General features: G+C 41.5%; 1 protein-coding gene across 4 annotated transcripts in view; it reads right to left on the reverse strand.

The window, feature by feature from the left end:
• TMCC1 (transmembrane and coiled-coil domain family 1) overlaps nucleotides 1–19,522 on the reverse strand; it is a 167,823-nt gene that overhangs the window by 132,912 nt on the left and 15,389 nt on the right. Inside the window, exons 2-3 of one of the 4 annotated variants that reach the window (XM_036332266.1) lie at nucleotides 15,211–15,460; nucleotides 5,996–6,077 (exon numbers count right to left, since the gene is read on the reverse strand). The exons of 1 other annotated variant lie outside the window; for it this stretch is intronic. The gene's annotated coding sequence lies outside the window, so the exon portion shown is untranslated. Of the gene's footprint in view, nucleotides 1–5,995; nucleotides 6,117–15,210; nucleotides 15,461–19,522 lie in introns of all 4 variants that reach the window. 2 more of the 4 variants (XM_036332267.1, XM_036332265.1) reach the window with 2 other exon arrangements.

Consider the following 19,522-nt stretch of genomic DNA (forward strand, 5'->3'; position numbering starts at 1 on the left):
CAAGGATTATTATACAATAGTCCTTGCACTTAAAATAAGTATGTATTAGAATTATAACCAGAAAAAATAAGAAAGGCTATCACAATACCTCAAAAAGGATGCAGGGGAAATGATGAAAGCTTGGATTATAAGCTCTACAAGAGCAGGAAACATTTGTCTTATTTACCATTATATCCCTAGTACCTTGTACAATGTCTAGCACATTTTTTTTCATTGATTTCAGAGAGGAAGGGAAAGGGAGAGACAGAAACATCAATGATGAGAGAGAATCATTGATCAGCTGCCTCCTGCACACGCCCCACTGGGGATCAAGCCTGCAATCCCGGGCATGTGCCCTTGACCGGAATCGAACATAGGTTCCTTCAGTCCGCAAGCTGATGCTCTATCCACTGAGCCAAACCAGCTAGGGCTCTAGCACATATTTATGTGTTCAATAAATGTGTCAGAATAAATGAAAGAATGAATGAGTGAACAAATGAACATCCTAAAAGCTCAATGAAGAAAAAACAGTTCAGAAGTAAAATATACATTTGCTGATCAACATAAAGGCCAGGAACATGAAGAAATCAGAAATAACCTCGAGTTTCATGGACTAGTTAGCTAAGTGAATGATAAGCCATTTAATTAAGATAAGTAAAACTAGAGTAAGAATAGGGATATGGGAATGCAAAGAGATCATAGCAAAATGCTAAAGAATTTGGTTGGGAGACATTAGGTTTCAAGAACCAGTAGGGAGTCTAGACTACAGATGCAGATTTAGGAGTTACCATATGAAGCTTAATATCAGAGATCAGAATTACCACACACCATAGTTTATGGACTCTCATGATCTTAATCAATAACAGAATAGGATATGCATATCAAAATGAAATACACCCACTATTATGGCGCCCTGATGCCCTAACCTGATCTTTGCCCCACTGATTTTTTTAAAACACAGATTTATGAAATAAATGCACTTTATGCTTTAAGGTCATCATTTGCCTTCTAATAGGATACAAAGGCCCACAGTTCTATTTTTACTATTTACTACAGACAGAATTCTGGGCTCACAGATCCCAGGAATATCAGAAATTCAATACACTTTGCATTATTTACAAAAAAAAAACACCAAAATTTATATACTGGATTTATTCAATATTATTTGCTGAAAAAATCATAAAATAAAGGTTTGCCACACTCTACTGACTTTTTAAAGTTTCAGTTTGAAACTTGAAATATTTCTGATAAAACAAATGTTTTGATAGAGCAATCTTTATCAATAAACAATGTTTTTACAGATGTTTATTCTCACAATAGGACAGGAAAAGTTATTTTTGGACACTTCTTTCCTCTTATTCCAAAATTACAATATGATACTTCCAATAGTCCTTACTTATGCAAGTCTCTTCCCCCTCCAATTCATTCTATCTACAAATTGGGGGGTGGGGGGAACCTCCCCATTTCATTTCAACTCTACCTCTCAAAATTCATCCTTTATATCTTTTTTTAAAAAACCTCACCTGAGGAGTGAGGATATTTTCCCACTGATTTTAGAAAGAGTGGAAGGGAGAGGAAAGGGGCTTGGGGGAGGGGGGGGGGGAAGAAACATGGATGTGACAGAGATACGTTAATTGGTTGCCTCCCACTAGCACCCCAGGGTGGGAATCAGACCTGCAACCCAGGTATGTACCCTTGTAATTGAATCAGCCACCCTCTGGTGCACAGGCCAATGCTCTAACCACTGAACCACACTGGCCAGGACCATCCTTTATATCTTAAACTGACCTTACTCAGAACTAAGCTCGACATGGGGGAGACCTGGGGTAGGACAGGGGTTGGGTGAAGAGTGGCAAAAAGGAAAAAATAAGAGACATCTATAATACTGTCAACAATAAAATAAAATAAAATAAATTTTAAAAAGACAATTAAGCTAATGGAAAAAATTCTTCAAATATTGGCAGATCCTGTAAACTCTGCTTAAGCAGGAAATTTTTAATTTTTTTATACTTACCCAATACCTAATTATTTTTCATAAAAATCCTCATAATATATACTAAGTAAAGTTTTCTAGCAATAGAGATTCTCACTAAAGCTAATTATAAGGAAACAAATTACAAGACAAGGTATACTAAATTCTAAAAGTGCTACAAATATTTATGTTTGTGATGACTGTTACATTAATGTCCCCCAATAAATCTCACTTCTTGGTTAAAAAAAAAAATCAACTAAGCTTGAAATGTCAACAAATGGATTAGGCTAGCCTCATGAATGCAGAAACACAATATAAGATTAATTTGTCCCCATGATTTCATGTTATTTTTCATACCTGCAATGTTATTCCTTTTTTGCAACATTTATGCAAATAGAGGTCACAGCCCGGCTGGCGTGGCTCAGTGGTCGACCTATGAACCAGGAAGTCACGTTCGATTCCCAGTCAGGGCACATGCCCAAGTTGTGGCCTCAATTCCCAGTGTGGGGCTTGTAAGAGGCAGCCAATCAATAATTCTCTCAGGGGGGTAGGAGGGGGTGTCAAGCTGGGTAAAAGGAGACATATGTAAAACTTTAGACAATAAATAAATAAAATAATTATCTCTCATCATCGATGTTTCTATCTCTCTCCCTCTCCCTTCCTCTCTGAAATCAAAAATATATTTAAAAAAAAAATAGAGGTCACAGATCAAATCCTCCTCTAACCATTTCAGCACTCACCTATTGTCTCCTTTCTTTGAATTTACATAATACAAATTGAGTGGCCTTCAAAAATTAGCTGTTTTCCTCTATGTTGGAAAGTTTCCTGAAGAGAGGTGTCATATCAAAGTCCATAACAATAATAAGCACACAGTTAGCATTCAATGAATACTTACTAATTCAATGGTAGATCTGAATATATATATATCTTAGATTTTTGGCTTCCTAATCATCCTTTGCCTCCACATTGCCATATACCAGAAAAAAAGAGTATATTATTTTGTTTTTCATTTTACTAGCAAATATTAGACCACCTAGAAAAATTTGGGGGCCTGTAAACATTGACATCAATCTTAAACTTAAATTTTTTTACTTTTTATTTTTATTTTATTTTATTTTATTTTTTTAATATATTTTATTGATTCTCCACAGACAGGAAGGGAGAGGGACAGGATGAGAGAGAAACATCTATCAGCTGCCTCCTGCACACTCCCTGCTGGGGATGTGCCTGCAACCAAGGAACATTCCCCCGACTGGAATCGAACCCGGGACCCCTGCGTCCGCAGGCCAACGCTCCATCCACTAAGCCAAACCGGCTCGGGCTTATTTTACTTTTTAAATGGCCAAGTCTATCATCTCATTTCAGGAAGAAAAACCTAATTACTAAAACACTGGAAAAGAAACACATTTCTGCAAAGTAAAAAAGAAAAAGGCAACTGTTACTTCAGAATCCTTGAACGGGCAATGCAAATTCTCTAGGTACAGGAAGAAATTAAGCAAACTCTAAATAAAATCAGATTAGAAAATTGACATTTATAACAGTACACTTCTTCAGTATAACTGTAATTCATTGTCGAAACGTGACATACTACTTAAAACATGGAGAAAATACATGAACATTTTGAAAAATTTGGTCAACTGGTCAGATTTTTCTAAACCTATCTCAACAATAAAAAACACACATGGTTTAAATAATGTTTTTCTGAACCTGAACTATACTGCACATGGTACCATTTAGGGATATCTGACTAGAAAAATGATCAGTCACTCCATGAAGCTCTTGATGGGGGGAACTCAAGAAGTTAGCTACATAGTTAATAAACTTGGTAATTAATGCATGTAGAAAACTATTGTTCCAGGAACCTTGGTGTCCCAGGAGGACTGCAAGCAATCCATTGCGCTCCAGGGAGAGAATGTCAGCTGCCAAGACACAGCTAAAGAAGCACCTGTCAGCAGATGAAGGGATGCTAGGAAAATCACCAGACTGCACCTTTTATGTGATTAACCTTTTCCCTGAATTCCAAACACCTTACCTACTTTTTCCTCAATTCCAAACCCTTCACCTACACTTTTCTTCTCCTTATAAAAAAGGTCAACTTGAGATGACATGTAAGATGGGGTTTACGGTAAATTACCCACCATCTTCTCAGATCACCAGTCATCTGAATATAGCACCCACCCATAAAGCTTCAATCCTTGTCTCTACTTATTGGTTCTGGTAGTGACAAGTCACACAAATGTCGATTTTTTGGGTTTCACTCCCACTCCATCCTCTTTGGGTAGGTGCTAAGAAATGTGCTTGTTGATAAGTATCTAGTCCCAATCTAATATGAATAAAAAAATCTAATGTAATTCTACCAGAGTAAAGAAAGAACACATACATAACCAAGCAAATAACTGAAGCCAGAGAATGGATTATTTCACAACAACATTTGCCACTCAGCCTATCTGGTGATTCTGTTTTCAAGAAACTGACTTCAAGGCCATACTGAAACTAACTTAAAAAAAAAAGGGGGTGGGGGGTGGGGGGAGCCTAAGAATGAACTAAATCACTGAATCAGAGCTAGAAGGGATTCTAATGATTTTAAAGATGAGAAAAGAGATTAGAATTAGGTCATACAGGTACTGGTAGCAAAGGCTAGAAAATGAAGCTTCTAATTCCCAGAAGAGCTACAGATATTTACTGCGTGCTAGGCACTATGTTAGACCAGTGCCCACTCTTGCATATCATGATACATCCCAGAGATGCTCAAAAACATTTAAAATATTAATTTAAAACTTACATTTTTCTCTAAAGAAATTTCTGTATTAGAGCAAGACAGTATCCACATCTCTAACAAGCATGTTAAAATAAACAGAGGAAAAAAACTTGTTTAGTAGAAAAGAATTTGGAATTCCAAATAATTGACCCTTCCTGTCCTAACTATAAAAATGCACATGCTGTTGTTTACCATTAAAAAGAGTTAAGACCATCAAAAGACATCTTTACCCAAGTTTCATGAGCCAATAGTTTAAGACAAATGAGCCTTATCCTGTTGGGAAAATGATCTGTTTTTGTCACATCCCACTAAAGAATTAGCTCTGTCACAGGATTAAAGTACAGCCATCTGAGGACAAAAGTCTAGGCAGAAAAAGAAACAATACTGAAATTTGATAAAGACCCCTCAGGAATATGGCATTTAGCTGTTTCAATGGCACCTTTCATCTAAGGATCTCAAAACAAATGTTATTTACATTACCAAGAATCAAAACTGTAGCACCGTGGCCTAATAAAAAAAACATATCAATGACCTAGAGCAGCGGTTGCCAACCAGTGGTCCTCGAACCACTGGTGGTCCATAAGGTCCAAAAGGTTGGCGACCGCTTACCTAGAGGGAATTCAATACTGATGTTCTAAACTCAGCCCTCTGCTCTAGAAATCAAGATCTAGTTTTATGTAAAAGTAGTGTGATATAGTAAGAAATACATGTCTTCATCCTTAATTCCTGGTACAGAGCTCCTAAAACCCTTGGAATTTCCTGAGGGATAAGTCTCTTCTTTTATTCAAAAAAATCCCTTTCGCCCTAACTGGTTTGGCTCAGTGGATAGAACATTGGCCTACGGACCAAAGGGTCCCAGGTTCAATTCTGGTCAAGCACACGTACCCCAGCTTGCAGGCTCCTTCCTGGTCTGGGCCCTGGTTGGGGTGCATGCAGGAGGCAACCAACCAATGTGATTCTCTAACAGCGATATTTCTGTCTGTCTTTCCCTCTCCCTAAAAATCAATGGAAAGCCCAGCCGGCGTGGCTCGGTGGTTGAGCGTCGACCTATGAACCAGGAGGTCATGGTTCAATTTCTGGTCAGGGCACATGCCCAGGTTGCAGGCTCAATCTCCAGTAGAGGGTGTGCAGGAGGCAGCTGACCAATGTTCTCAACATTGATATTTCTATATCTCCCTCTCCCTTCCTCTCAGAAATCAATTTAAAAATATATTTAAAAATCCATGGAAAAATATCCTCAGGTGAGGATTAAAAAAGAAAGAAAAAAAAATCCCTTTCAACCATACCTGAGTTTAAGCTAGTGAGGCGACTCTGGATGGCTTCCGAGATAGCTTCAGAACGGAACTGGTTGCCAAAGGAGTCAAGCATCTGAGTAGAAAGTTGGAACTTTCAAGCCCTGCCTCCACTCTGGGAAAGGGAGAGGCTGGAAACTGAGTTAATCATCAATACCATTGATTTAACCCATCATTCCTAGATAATGGAACCTCCACAAAATCCCCTAAACAAAAGAGTTCAGAGAGCTTCTGGATGATGAACACTCTTAGGTTCTGGAGGGTGGTGGGACCAGAGAGAGCATGGAAGCTTCCCATACCTTGCCCTATGCATTTCTTTCATTTGGCTGTTTGTGAGTTGTATCCTTTATAATAAACCTGTAAACATAAAGTGTTTTTTGAGTTTTGTGAGTCAACCCAGGGAATTATCAAATCTGAGGAGGGGGTTGAGAGAACCCCGCACCCCGCCCCCCCAAATTTGTAGAGAAGCCAGAACTTGTTGCAAAGCACAGGTGGCCCAGGACTTGCAACTGGCATCTACAATGGGGGCAGTCTTGTGGAACGGAGCCCTTTAACTTGTAGGATCTGCCACTAACTACAGGTAGATAGAGAACTGAATTGTCAGAAGCTCAGTGTTACAGAATTGGACAATTGGTTGTTATGGGTGGAAGTGGAGTTCTTGCAACATCACATGGAAAAGAATTTCCTGAGACTCTCAGGGGAGGATGAGTAATATCTATTTGGGTAGAAATAAACCCCTGGGTTTTTAATGTCCCATTTCCCTCCGTCCTGCCACGGAATGTGTCCTTCAGCAGGGTCAGAATGAAGGCCACTGCTCACAATTTCTGCTTCATATTAAAGTCCAGCACGGCCATGGGCTATGCGCTTGCCAACGCCACCTGGCTATGGAGAGAGAATGTGTGAATGCACGATGAGTGTAGGTCCTGCACCGAGCAAGGGAGGACAAGAAAGAGGGAACTCTTTGGGATTTTAACAGGAGCTTCTTCAAACTAACCAATTAACTTTCCAAGATTTCCAGAGCTTTGCTGGGGTTTACCCCCAAGCCAATCCACTGTTCCCCAGGCTAGACTGATGACAGGCAAGCACCTCCCCTGCCCCACCACTTCTACAGTGCATGTGCCTATCTCCTTCTCCTCTCTCCCCCCACATCCCCAACCCACCCCAACAATCCAGTCCAGGAAGGGGAAAGAAAGGACTATTAATCCCCTAGTAGGAACAATGCTATGTGAAGCTGTAGCTTCCTGGTGAAGCTTCCAGGTGACCAGGATTACAATGTCTGACTTCCCTTTGTTTTCTTTCCTTTATTAATATTAACTAGCTAATTACAACAGAAAGAGTTGTGGTATGGAAAAAAACACACACACCAGTAATTCATTCCTAGTGTATATTTGTAAAGCTTGGAGATACAAATGGATTTATTGATATAATGTCTCACTTTACCTTGCTGCACATATATGAAGACCCAAAAATTTGAGCAATGTTGTCAGAATAGTTACTAAAAATAATTAGCGTTAATTTTATGAAATATATGTCATCTTTGTGCCAAACATTAAGCTTAGGATAAATTATTTCCAGTATATACAACTCTAAAACGTAGATACTGTCTCCAACAGCAGATGTGAAAATTAATCTCATTAAATTTCCCACTGCACACAAGTGACAGAGGTAAAGACTAAACCTAGTTATAACACACAAACTCTTATATATTATAGCAAGCTTTACATTTTATTATTTATATAAAATTATAAACTCTCCAACAATCCTTGAGAATAATATGTCCCAAATTATGCTCTTGAAAGACTTGTCTTAAAGAAAGACAAGTTTGGGGGGCGGGGGGAAGGACCTCTAAATTCTGATCTACTCCAGAGTTAACTAAGTTTTTCAACCTCTTCTTTCTTATGTTTCTACTCACTCCCTTAGTGATCTCATCCAGGCTCCTGGCTTTAAATATATTCTATTTGACAACAGTGGACCCTTTCTCCTGTATTCCAGATTCATAAACCCAACTACCTATGCAACACCTCTACTAAGTCTAATAGGCATCTATAAGGTAATATGTCCAAAACTGAACTGTTCTTTCCCTCCACACTTATTCTTTTCAGGCTCCCCCATCTCAATAAATGGCAATGGTATTCTTCCAGGAACTCATCCTGAACTCCATCTTTTCCTTCCCAGCACACATCCAATCTATCAGCAAAGCTAGTTGTCTTTACCTGAAAAATATCATACCATGTGTCACCAAATTCACTGCTACCCCTAGTGCAAATGGTCATCTTCTCTCACTTGGATTACAGCAGTAGCCCAACTGCTGTTCCTACTTTTGCCTTTGCCCATTCCACCACCAATCCATTACCAACACAACAGCCAGAATAATGATAATGTCAAAATGGAAATCAGATATCATACCACTACCCAAAACCCTCCAAAGACTTCCCATTTCACTCAGCATAAAAGCTGAAGTCCTGCAAAGGACCAACAGAACTAGCAGCAACTGGGAGCTTATTAGAAATGGACCCCACCTCAGAACTACAAAATTACAATCTGAATTTTAACAAGAACACCTTAGGTAATTCATATGCACATTAAAGTTTAAAAAGTATTTGCATAAGGCACCACAATAAAAGTACCTACCCTCCCAGACCCTTGCCATTCCTCAGGCAAACTTCTGTCTCAGGACATTTGCACTTGCCTTTTGCTATGGCTGGAATGCTCTTCTTTTATCTCTTCTCACCTCTTTAAGCCTTTATTGAAATGTCACCTTATCTGTAAGACTGTCTGTGAATACTCAATCCCTCCCCTCAATATGTCCTATTCCTCTTTCCTGTTTTTACTTTTCTCATTGGAACTTGTCATCACAGGTTAAAAAGCTGCATTTTTACCTATTTATCTTGTCTAGTCTATCTCTCCGTATAATATATATAATACTAGAGGCCCAGTGCACAAAAATTTGTGCATGGGGTGGGAAGGGGGAGAGTGTCCCTCAGCCCGGCCTGTGCCCTCTCCCAGTCTGGGACCGCTCGGGGGATGACCACCTGCTGGTTTAGGCCCGCTCCCCGGGGGATTGGGCCTAAACTGGCAATCAGAAATCCCTCTGGCAGCCCGGGAGCCCTCAGGGGATGTCCATTTGCCAGTGGAGAGCAGGCCTAAGCTGCAGTCGGACATCCTTAGCGCTGCTGAAGAGGAGGGAGAGGCTCCCACCACCACCGCTGTACTGGCAGCTATCAGCCTGGCTTGTGGCTGACCAGAGCTCCCCCTGTGGGAGCGCACTGACCACCAGGGGGACAGCTCCTGCATTGAGTGTCTGCCCCCTGGTGGTCAGTGTGTGTCATAATCACCAGTCATTCCCAGTCTTTCTGCTGTTAGGGTCAGTTTGCATATTACCCTTTTATTATATAGAATAGAGGCCTGGTGCATGGGTGGGGGCCCGCTGGTTTGCCCTTCAGGGTGAGGGTCCCCACTGGGGTGCCACTGGGATGCCTGGCCAGCCTGGATGAGGGGCTGATGGCTGTTTTCAGGCTGGCCACACCACCTTTAGGGTGGGGGGGTCCCCACTGGGGTGCCTGGCCAGTCTGGGTGAAGGGTTGAGGGCCGTTTTCAGGCTGGCCAAGCCTCCCCAGCGACAGAAGCTCCCAGCCTCTCCTTTTTTTCTTTTTGTTTAGTCTGGGATTTATTTACCTTCTATAATTGAAACTTTGTAGCCTGGAGTGGAGCTCAGAGCCCGCCAGGGCTTGGCTTCCTACATTGCCAGGGGCAACCCAAGGCTCAAGCTCAGTGGCCAAAGCCAGTTGAAAGCAGGTATCTGGGGTTTATTTACCTTCTATAATTGAAACTTTGTGGAGAAACCAAGATGGCAGCATTGGTTAACACCGGAAATTGCTGCCTCGCACAACCACTTCAAAAATACAACAAAAAGACAAAACGGAAATAATCCAGAACCACAGGAAGGCTGGCTGAGTGGAAATTCTACAACTAGAAAGAAAGAGAAAAGCACACTGAGACTCAGAGGAGGTGCAGAAGTAAAGTGCAGAGGTACAGAGGCACGCGTGCAGCTGGCAACTGGCTGGCAACTGAGGACGGGGCGCAGGCGGATAGGGCTGGCAGCTGAGGACACAGTTGTCTTTTTCAATCAGGAGGGAGTCTCAAGCTCCCGACTGCTCTGAACTCTAGTTCCGAGCGAATCTCTGGGGACCCAGACTCATACGGGAGAAACTGCACTGTCTGGCATGGGTCGAAACTCAATGGCGGCTTTCTCTCAGATGTGCTTGCAGCAATTACTGATTACTGGGACACTGAGAAGCAGGGCCTCTTAGGGGAGGACTGAGGAGCAGCCATAGCTGCTTGCTCCACCCTGTTGATCCCCTGATACCCTGCCCCACCCAAGCTGTGCCCAGAGGCTTTTGCATATGAAAGGCCTGGCCCTTTGCAATCTGAAAATTACCTAACAAACTGCAGCTGGGTCAGAAAAACCCAGAACATCCAAAAGAAGGCCCAAAGCCCCACAGCAACTTGCATTGCTTCACAGCTGGGTTCCTGCTGGGTAGCCTCAGGCAGAGGCTAGATTAGCACCTCCTTAGAGATCCAAGAGCCAGTGTACCCAGTGGTCAGAGTGGGTCCATCCAGATTACAACTCCTCAGATCCATAAGGGACACCCTCAGGGGGCAGACTCAGTGAGCACCAAAGCCCCACTGAAGCAAGTCTTGCCCCAGAAGGGTGTCTTCAGCACAGAAGTTCTCCCACTTTAGACACAGCTGATTCTCACAGCCAATTGGCCTGGAGGTCAATTCCTCCCAGTGATACCTACAACAATCAAGGCTTAACTACAACAAGACTGTGTACAAAGCCCACAAAGGGGTGCACCAAGAGTGTCCACCTCCGGTAATTGGGGAGGCTGAGCCACTGGGCCCTATAGCACAGCTGGCACAGAAAGAAAACTCTATCAACACAGGAAAGCATAAAAATGCAGAGACAAAGAAACAGGTCACAAATGACAGAAATGGAGGAAAGCAAACTACTGGATATAGAGTTCAAAACCACACTTTTAAGGTTTTTCAAGAATTTTCTAGAAACCACCGATAAACATAGTGAGACCCTCGAGGTTATGAAAAAGGATCAACTAGAAATTAAGCATACACTGACTGAAATAAAGAATATTATACAGAGTTCCAACAGCAGACTAGAGGACCGCAAGAATCAAGTCAAAGATCTGAAATACGAAGAAGCAAAAAACACCCAACCAGAAAAGCAAAATGAAAAAAGAATCCAAAAATACGAAGATAGTGTAAGGAGCCTCTGGGACAGCTTCAAGCATACCAACATCCGAATTATAGGGGTGCCAGAAGATGAGAGAGAGCAAGATACTGAAAACCTATTTGAAGGAATAATGACAGAAAACTTCCCCTACCTGGTGAAAGAAATAGACTTACAAGTCCAGGAAGCGCAGAGAACCCCAAACAAAAGGAATCCAAAGAGGACCACACCAAGACACATCATAATTAAAATGCCAAGAGCAAAAGACAAAGAGAGAATCTTAAAAGCAGCAAGAGAAAAAGTCAGTTACCTACAAGGGAGTACCCATACGACTGTCAGCTGATTTCTCAACAGAAACTTTGCAGGCCAGAAGGGAGTGGCAAGAAATATTCAAAGTGATGAATAGCAAGAACCTACAACCAAAATTACTTTATCCAGCAAAGCTATCATTCAGAATAGAAGGTCAGATAAAGAGCTTCACAGATAAGAAAAAGCTAAAGGAGTTCATCACCACCAAACCAGTATTATATGAAATGCTGAAGGGTATTCTTTAAGAAGAGGAAGAAGAAGAAAAAGGTAAAGATACAAATTATGAACAACAAATACACATCTATCAACAAGTGAATCTGAAAATCAAGTGAATAAATAATCAGAACAGAATTAGGGTGAATATAAAGAATCAGGGGCATAGAAAGGAGGTGGACTATTCTCGGGGGGGAGGGGAGGGAAGAGGTGTGGGGCATGCGGGAAGAGACTGGACAAAAATCGTGCACCTATGGATGAGGACGGGGGGGGGGTAAGGACAGAGGATGGGGTGGGAACCAGGTGGAGGGGAGCTATGGGGGGGAGAAAGAGGAACAACTGTAATAACCTGAACAATAAAGATTTAATTAAAAAAAAAAAAAAAGAAACTTTGTTGCCTGTGTGGAGCTCAGAGCCGGCCAGGGCGGGTGGGAGGGAAAGCCTCCTGGGCTCCAGCTCCGTGGCCATGGCCAGCTGAAAGCAGGTACCTGGGGTTTATTTACCTTCTATAATTGAAACTTTGTTGCTTTGAGTGTAGGTTAGAGCCAGCCGCGGCAGGCGGGGAACCTTGGCTTCCTCCATCATTGGAGCAAGCAAGCCTCCTGCTCATTCCAGCTCCATGGCTGCCGGCCACCATCTTTGTTGGCAGTTAATTTGCATATCTCGCTGATTAGCCAATGGGAAGTGTAGCAAAGGTATGGTCAATTGCCATGTTTGTCTATTATTAGGTAAGATACCAGAGACCCAGTGCACAAAATTCATGCACAGGTAGGGTCCCTAGGCCTGACCTACAATCAGGGTTGATCTGTAGAGCGACTGGCAAGGCGATCGGGGGGCCCCCTCTGGCATCCACCTTGTCTGGCCTGGAGCTACCCACTCGCCATCCCTGCCCCCACTGCCACTGCTGCCACTGGTCGCCTCCGTCTGTGGGGTGACCGGTGGGGCAATCGGGGGGCCCCTGCTGGGACCCACCTTGGTTGGCATGGCATCGCCCACTCGCCAGCCCCGCCACCCATCTCCCACCTCCCTCTGAAGGGCAACTGGCAGGGTATTGGGGGGGGACCCCTGCTGGCATCTGCTTTGGCTGACCTGGCACCGCCGACTCGCCGGCCCCGGACCCTGCCACTGCCCGTCGGGGCCTGCAGGCTGGGGGCAGCTCCTGTGTTGAGCATCTGCCCCCTGGTAGTCAGTGCGTGTCATAGCGACCGGTCGTTCCACCAGTCATTCTGCCGTTCGGTTGACTTGCATATTAGGCTTTTATTATATAGGATAAGCTCTAAGAAGACAGTATTTTTGTCAGTTTTCTTTCCCAGTGCTCAGAACACAGTACCACTCAATATTTTTAAATGCATAAAACAATAAACAAATAAGGTTTCTCTTCAAAACAGTATCTGATAAGACTGTATAAAATGGTCCCTTACCATTCAAACTTACATTTTCTCAGTATCACATAAAATAAATCAACTTTTTAAAAATTAATTAATTTATTTATTTATTTTGTTAATCCTCACCCAAGGATATTTTTCCATTGATTTTTTTAAAAATATATTTTATTGATTTTTTTACAGAGAGGAAGGGAGAGGAATAGAGAGTTAGAAACATTGATCAGCTGCCTCCTGCACACTCCCTACTGGTGTTGTGCCCACAACCAAGGTACATGCACTTGACCGGAATCGAACCTGGGACCACTGAGTCCGCAGGCTGATGCTCTATCCATTGAGCCAAACTGGTTAGGGCTCCATTAATTTTTAGAGAGAGTGGAAGAGAGGGGGAGAGACAGAGAGAAACATCAATGTGAGAGAGACACATAATTGGTTGTCTCCCGCATGCCTGAAAAATAGACATAATTTTGATTAGTTTCCAAAAAGGAATAATAGTAATTACCTACACGTTTTGCTCCAAAGTGACTTTTTAAAAAATCAGGTGCCTATATCCTATATAATAAAACTCTAATATGCAAATTGACCAACAGTGGAATCACTATGATGCACAATGACCACCAGGGGGCAGACGCTCAATGCAGGGGCAGACGCTCAATGCAGGGGCAGACGCTCAACGCAGAAGCTGCCCCCAGCCTGCAGGCCCCAGGACAGCCAAGGCGGGTGCCAGCGGGGGCCCCCTGATCGCCCCGCTGGCTGCCCTGCAGAGGGAGGCAACCGGCGGCGGTGGCAGGGGGTAGGGGGCGGGGCCAGCAAGCAGGCGGCACCAGGCCGGCCAAGGTGAGTGCCAGCAAGGACCCCCGATCATCCTGCCAGTTGCCCCACAGATCAGCCCTGATCACCATCCAGGCCTAGGGAACCTACCCGTGCACAAATTTCATGCACCAGAACTCTAGTTTGTATATAAAGATTTCTGGTACCAAGAATTAACCAATCAGACATAACCTTATTATGCAATATGGTCAATAGATGCAACTCTATTGTATGACCTATATATTTATGGTTCAAGACAGGGCATTCACACTGGATGGCTATTGTTGTGTTAGCTATTGTCATTTTTTCATTGACAATCTAAGGGAAAAGAGGTCAGTGCCCCTGAGTAGTTAGGTATTGCTTGTTTTAAAAATTCTTGCAGCACACCTGTTGAAAACCACTGCTTTATATCAACAAAATAGTCTTCCACACAAATGTTCTCATCTGATCCTCAACAATCCTTTGAGGTCTGTGTAAAGCAAATAACAAAAAGCCTAGAGGTGAGAAAACATACTTTAACCCTCAAAGCATGACATAATAATGTCAAAACTGGGAATGAAGTCTCTTGATTTCTACGCTACTATACCTCCTCTTGGAAATGATATTAAACCAGACTATAAAATCACATAGTCATACATTATGCTGAAGATACTAAGCTTTCCCAAGCCATTCAGTGTCTATGCAGAATGGAAACAAATTCAGTTCAAAAAAGTCACAATCTCAACTTGAGGAATAAGAATTCAAACTGCAGCCGAAACCGGTTTGGCTCAGTGGATAGAGCGTCGGCCTTCGGACTGAAAGGTCCCGGGTTTGATTCCGGTCAAGGGCATGTACCTGCATTGTGGGCACATCCCCAGTAGGAGATGTGCAGGAGGCGGCTGATTGATGTTTCTCTCTCATCAGTGTTTCTAACTCTCTCTCTCTTTCCCTTCCTCTCTGTAAAAAATCAATAAAATATATTTTTTAAAAAAAAGAATTCAAACTGCTTCCTGTCACTTACTAGTATAAGTCTAACCCAGAGTCCAATGACATTTAGGAAGAATTTAAGGAATTAGTTGTTATACTGCACAAGAAGGAAGTTCTTACTAAGCTATGACAATTGCTAGAAAAAAGGGAGAATAGAAAGGTAGATGAAACCAGTGAATTGAGAACTGAGTTCTAAAGAGGAAAGTCAAGGTTATATCATCATTTTATAGTGCTCTGACTGCCTAAGTGATGCAATTTTGCAAAAAAGAAAGAAGACATACCTCCTCAAAATCCCAGCACAACAGCTTTCCTTTCTTTGCATAGATGAGGATGAAACGTTGTAATCCAAAATGTTCCCAAAAAGGTTATTTTTTTAAAAGACATAGAAATAGAAGATCCACATGAAAAGAGATCCAATCTGGGAGGATGGAGACTATCTTCTAAATCTTGTGATCAAGAGCAGCTGTTTACCAAGCATCAGCATCTGAAGAAAGTGCTAACTGCAGTTGTGTCTTCTGAAGAGAGTAATACCTGCTGGGACAAAGGAGTAAGAGAAGGAAAAAGAAATACTATTGAATGCAAATGAGTGGCTGGCAAACAATTACCACTCATTAGTCTCAACATTTTTCAAGTTGGTATTAATGAATATTAAAAGTGGAGGTAAATACAAGTGGGTGAGCCAACTGACAATGGGGTTATCAAAGACAGCAGCAATCAAAAGTACACTTCAGTCCTGGCCAGGTATTTCAGCTGGTTAGAGTGTAGTCCCAATAAGCCAAGGTTCCAGATTCGATCTCCAGTCAGGTCACATACAAGAAGCAACCAATGAATGCATAAATAAGTGGTACAACAAATCGATGTTTCTCTCACTCCCCCCCCCCTTCTAATCAATAAATAAAATGTAAAAAAAAACAACAACAAAGGTACACTTCATCAGGTGATCCAGTTCTCTATTTCATGTTTTTTATAGTAAGACTAGTGACCTGGTGCACGGATTCATGCAAATTGAAAGGAAATTAATTAGAAGGTGGCAGGCGGGGCGGGACTGAGTAAGACGAGCCAGACACGCCCTGGAACCAACCTCCCGTGGTCCCTTCCTATTGGCCACACCTGGGGCGGCGCCGTGGCTCAAAGGGCATCTGCCAAGTGAGCAAGGTCCCTCTGGCAGGTGGGGTCCCTCGGCCTGGCCTGCAGGGATCAGGCCCAAACTGGCTCTCCAACATCCCCTGAGGGATCCCGGATTGCAAGAGGGCAGTTCACCGCAGCTCAGCAGCTCCTGCGTTGAGCGTCTGTCCCCTGGTGATCAGTGCGTATCATAGCTACTGGTTGAAGCATCTGCCCCCTGGTGGTCATTGCATGTCATAGCTACCGGTTGGACGGTTGGTCAGATAGTCGCTTAGCCATATATATACATATATATATACAACCAAACACAGACAAATAATATTAGGTAGTCTTGCAAAAAGACCAAGCACTCTTATACAACAAATATGATATTGAAGGAGAGGGGGATTAACTGGGGAACTTATATGCATATGTGCATAGCCGATGGACACAGAGAATAGTGTGGAGACGACTTGGGAGGGGCGGGTGTGAGGTGGAGAGGGTCAATGGGAAAAATAAAAATAGAACAACAAAAATAAAGGGGACATCTGTACTTTCAACATTAAAGATAAAATAAGTAAATAAATAGAAAAAAATAAAAAGAAAAAATAAAACAAATATTGTATAACTAATGAAGATGTCTATATCAGCAGAATATATAGAATAATCATGCAAAAAACATATATATGTAGGTCTGGCAGAAAAACAAAGGTAATGTGGAAAGGAAGGGAAATCAAAGTTAATTTGACACACATCAGGTGGTTTTCTGTACCCTTGTTAGATATCTTACAGACTTAGGAATCTGTCATATAGATTTTTAAAATATATTTTTATTGATTTCAGAGAGGAAGGGAGACGGGGAGAGAGATAGAAACATCAATGATGAGAATCATTGATTGGCTGCCTCCTGCATGCTCCTACAGGGGATCGAGCCTGCAACCCGGGCATGTGCCCTTGACCGGAATTGAACCTAGGACCCTTCAGTCTGCAGGCCAATACTCTATCCACTGAGCCAAACCAGCTAGCGCAGGTATCTGTTATATTTTTGCAGCAAATTAAGGCAATACTTCTTGATTACTGCCAAAGCACTGCATTTCCATCAAACTACAAATTATAGAATACGAAGTGAGGCAAAAGTAGGTTTACAGTTTTTCACTAGATGTACCAGTTAATAATGCGGATTTTGTAATCAAGAAAACACGATAATTTCAAGAGAAGTATCAAAAGTGCTTTATTCAAAGTAATGTCCATCACTAGCTACACATTTCCCCATCTTTCAGGTATTTTGTGGATACCGTCCCAATAGAACTTTTCTTGTTTTGAGGCAAACCATTCAGAGACCCAATTTTCCACTTCTTTGTACGTTTTGAAGTGCTGCTCAGAAAGTGCGCATGCCATGGATCAGAACAAGTGGTAATCTGAAGGAGCAAAGTCTGGTGAATACAGCGGGTGGGTTAATATTTCCCAGACAAGATCTTTTAACGTGTCTTTAACTGGTTTTGAAGTGTGTGATGATGCGTTATCATGAAGCAGAATTACTTTGCCATGTCTTCCAGAACATTCTGGTCGTTACATGATCAAAGCATGGTTCAAACTGATGATTTGTTGTCGGTAGCGATCAGTATTAACGGTTTCACCTGGTTTTAGAAGCTCATAATACACCACACCTTCCTGACCCCACCAAACACAGAGCATTGTCTTCTTTCCAAAGCAATTTGGTCTTGCAGTCAATGTTGATGGTTGACCTGGATCAACCCATGATTTTGTGCATTTGGGATTCTCAAAATAAATCCACTTTTCATCGCCAGTCACAATTCGATGCAAAAAAGACTTTCTTTCGTGCCGTTGAAGCAACATTTTACTGATGACTTTTCAGTTTTCCATTTGTCTTTTGTTCAGTTGATGTGGCACCCATTTTCCTTTAAAGTCTTTCCCATTGCTTGTAAACGATCAGAAATTGTTTGCTGGGCAACGTTTACTCTTTCTGCAAGTTGTTTTTGAGTTTGACACGCATCTTCATCCAATAATGCTTGTAATTGTTGGTCTTCAAACTTTTTCGGTTGACCTGGACATTCTTTGTCTTTCACATCGAAATCATCACTTTTACAGCGTTTAAACCAGCGTTCACAAGTATCTTGAGATGGAGCATGTTCACCATAAGCTTCCTGAAGTATTCAGCAGCACTTTTCTTCAAAATAAAGTAATGAATTATAACTTCCCACAAATGTCTTTTTTTTGGCACAAAATTTGACATTTTTAAGTGTGAAAATATCTATGATGTTAACATCTTTAGCAAATTTGACATATGAAGTTTTGAAGTTTATTGTCAATACAACAAAATTGCATACATATCAAATCGCATATATATCAACATATGTGTAACTCCATCTATTGAAAAAAATCCGCATTATGTGCTAGAGCAATGTCTGTTCTTTTCCTCTGCATTGAAAGGGCTGTTTATCCTCTTAAATAAAGTCAGCACATTATATTGAAAAAAAAAAAATCCACATTATTAACCTGTACACCTAGTATATGGGAAATAATTAATAATAATGTAAGAGTAAACTCTTTCGCATACTCACAACTATGTAAACCTACTTTTGCCTAACACTGTATATAGTGGACTGAAATGAAATATAATGAATGGGATTAATAGCAGATAAGACAATGCAGACTAAAATATTAGTGAATGTAAAACATAAGAATAGAAACTATCCAAAATGAAATCTGAAATATAAGAAGTGTGAGAAAAAAATAGTAGAACATCAGCGAGCTATGGGACAACCTAAAGGAGCTAATGTGTAATTGGAATCTTAAACAGAGGGGGGCAGGATTTGAAAAAATAATATCCAAAATTTTTCCAAATTTGATGAAAACTATAAACCCATAGAGCCAGCAAGCTCAACAAACACAAAGCACAAAAACCTGGAGAAACTTAAACCAAGGAGTAATCAAAATCAAATTGCTTAAAACCAGAGATAAGAAAAACAATCTTAAAAGCACCCAGAAAAATACAGAATAGGAGAAAATACTTGCAAATCATATTTCTTATAAGTAATTATTATCCAGAATATGAAGAGTCCTATAACTCAACCACAAAAAAACAAACAACTCAACTCAAAATGGGCAAAAGACTTGAATAGATATTTATCCGAAGAAGATACAAGAATGGTCAATTAGCACAGGAAAGATACTCGACATAACTATTTATTAAAGAAATGCAAGTCAAAACCACAATGAGGTATCAACCTCATACTCATAAAGGTGGCTACTAATTAAAAAATAAGTAACAATGTTGGCAAGAAGATGGAGAAATTGGAACCCTTCTGCACTGTTGGTGGAAACGTAAAATTGTACAGCTACTGGGGAAAACAACATGGTGGTTCCTCAAAATTTAAATCTAGAATTACCATATAATCCAGCAATTCCACTTCTGGATATATAGCTAAAAGAATTGAAAGCAGAATAAGATATATTTGTACACCTATG

The sequence above is a fragment of the Myotis myotis genome, unplaced genomic scaffold (assembly GCF_014108235.1).
Source record: "Myotis myotis isolate mMyoMyo1 unplaced genomic scaffold, mMyoMyo1.p scaffold_m19_p_13, whole genome shotgun sequence".
NCBI lineage: Eukaryota > Metazoa > Chordata > Mammalia > Chiroptera > Vespertilionidae > Myotis > Myotis myotis.